Genomic DNA, 2,865 nt, shown 5'->3' with positions numbered 1-2,865 from the left:
CTAACTGCCCAGAGTTAGCAAGGATCCCACAGATCAATGGTCAGCCCCATGAAACTGCCCCCTCTGCAGGCAATGGTTCACACTTGTGGGCAGGCAGCCACTGATGCACAGCCATGAATCCACGGCATCCCCCACCCAATCAATAATTTTCCTGAACAATCACAGAACTCAAAAGGACTTTTACTTATTAGAATAATGCTATATGACGAAGGACGCAACTCTGGACCAGCCCAGTGAAGAGAAGCACATGACAACGTGTAGGAGAGGAGCTCCCACGGTGCCCCAGGCACCTCTGTGCTCTCACCCACCCACGGCTCTCCAAACCCGGAAGCAGGGGGCTTTCCCGGGGTGTCATAACACAGGCCTGAGTGATGACATCACTGGAGATTGATTGGTCTCTTCCCTTTCCAAGAGGTGAGGTGAGGCTGAAAGTTCCAAATCTCTAGTCCCATAGTTTGTTTCTCTGGCCACCAGCTTCTATTCTAAAGCTACCAGGGCCCCAGCCACCTGTCATCTCACCAGGACACAGGAGAGCAAATCCCAAGACTCAGGAGCCCCAGCCCAGGAACCCAAAGGCCAATTATTCATTTCTTAGGAGACACCAGGGTCCTAGTGTACATCTTCCTGAAAGAATCAGACACATTCCCACCTTCTCCAGCACATACACCACGCACACACATACACCTACAATACACTCCAGACACATCACACATCACACAATATCACAAATGCAAAATACACATGTGTCACAAGCCATATATGCCACACCTACTCAAACACCACAATCTAAAATCACACACACCACATCATGCACATATTACACATACACATAAGACACAATCCCACACAAGTACACACTACGTATATCATACATACACACATATACTACATACACATAAACGTATCCCATTCACTAGTTATGTTTCTGAATAGTGGAACCATCCTTCCAATATATAAAATGTGAGAAGAACAATTCCTAGAATTTCCAGTGGTCCCTGGCCGACTTTGAGCACAAAGACAGGACAGAGCAGCCGCGTGACATTGGGACAAAGTGATGTGGTCTCTCAGCCCTGGTACCCACCTCTGTCACAGTGATACTCTTCCTTAAAGGATTATAGCGATAACTCAAAGGCTTCCTTTGGGTCTAGACAAAGTTATCACACAAAAGGCCAAGTTTCACTCTGCATATCTACACATAGATCGATATTTTAATGCTATGTCTCCCAAGTCCACACAGAGGAAGTGGCTTGTGGTTGTCTGTCAAGTTGCAGACAGAAGGACCACAAGACCCAAGTCCTCAACACTGCCCAGGGCTCATTTCTATCGCACCCAACCTTTGAAAAGTTCTGCTTTTTCCTGGGGTTACTATGTCATCTGTCAGGGTTCCCCAGAGAAACAGAACCAAGGAGATACATACATATTCATGAACACACACAGGCAATACACAATTATGGAAACAGACACACAAAATCTGTAGGGCAGGTGCCTCAGCTTGAGTCCGAAGCCATCTGTGCTGCTGTACCAGCAGGGTGAACAGTTAATAGGAGAGTCTACCTGACTGGCAGGGAGACAAATTTGGCCTGTTGCCTTCCAGAAAGGCCTGTCCTGGCCTTCAACTGGTCGAGTGAGGTCCATACACACTGGGAAGAAGCACGAGCTTCACCCAGGCCATGGATGCAAATATTTGTCTCATCTAAAAGCAGCCTCACAGACACGCTGAGTAGAATGCTTGACAAACGTCTGGGCAGCTGTGACGCAGGCCAGCTCACAAAACTGGCCATCATACCCACCAGATCTCCATGGAGAAGGGAAGGCCTTTTTCCCTTCCCCTTTGGCACTGGGTGATTAATGGCGCATCTTCACCTTCACCTGCTGATGCGCCTTTCCTCAGTTATGTCATCGAGGGCTGCAGAAGGGGCACTTCCCAATTCCTGTTCCTCCTCTTCCCCTGAGCTGGCACTGCTGTGCTAAGTTGCTTTTCCTCATGAAACAGGGACCGGAAAGGGGAAATTTTATTCAACAGAATAGTAGGAAGGGCCAATTCTCCCTAGAGAAGCCTCCAGGGAAGTCTGTCTTTCCAGGCTTAGGGAGGAACCCAGCTGCCTCAGACACAGGGACATCAGGCAGACAGGGCTGGGACATCAGTGGGAGGCCTGTGTGCCGGGAGAGCTGTGGTGTGGCCGGAATCTTTGCGGGAAAGAAGCCTCATCAAAAGAGGGGTCACCCTCCGGGACACCTCTGTGATGCTGTAGGTCAGATCCCTGTGTCTCTCAGGGAAACCTTCAGGAAAGACGAAGAGCCCCAGTAGTCCTCAGTATTTCCCAAGTCAGTTTGCGGGCTTCACCAGGAGCCGTGATCCCCATGCTGCATCAGGACACAGGCTTTCTCTGGAAAGGAACCGAGGGTGCCGGCCAAACTTCAGCCCCAACCCCAGCAGAGCATGTGCGGAGTGGACAGCGGCTAACTGGGCGCACTCGATAAAGCACTGGACCATGTTGGGAAGGTGTGGACGCAGCGGCCAGGAGTTGGGCTGTCACCCTGGCCGTGGGAAGCTGGCAAAGCCGCAGGTCCCTGCTGTCCTTTTCTTGACTGGATGCTCTAGGAGGACAGACTCTTCTGCTTCTCTTTTTCTCTCCTCTTTCTTTTTCTTTCTTTTTGTCTGTTCATCCACAAAGCTGCTAGGATTGTCCCTGTGTTCAGGCTGTCAAGGCCTGTGCTTTTCTTTCTGACAGTGTGGCAATTTTCTGTTCCAAGACTTCGCATGGATATGGATTATCCCATTATCCACATAAGGGAGCGAATCCTGCAGAGCGCGGGCTGGACCGGGGCCTGGCTGGGCCGTAGGCGGGGTGGGAGCTGGGGCGG

Source organism: Fukomys damarensis, unplaced genomic scaffold, assembly GCF_012274545.1.
Source record: "Fukomys damarensis isolate Sample0158 unplaced genomic scaffold, DMR_v1.0_HiC HiC_scaffold_27, whole genome shotgun sequence".
Classification (NCBI taxonomy): domain Eukaryota; kingdom Metazoa; phylum Chordata; class Mammalia; order Rodentia; family Bathyergidae; genus Fukomys; species Fukomys damarensis.
The sequence above is the reverse complement of the archived record's forward strand: the minus strand, read 5'-3'. Positions refer to the sequence as shown.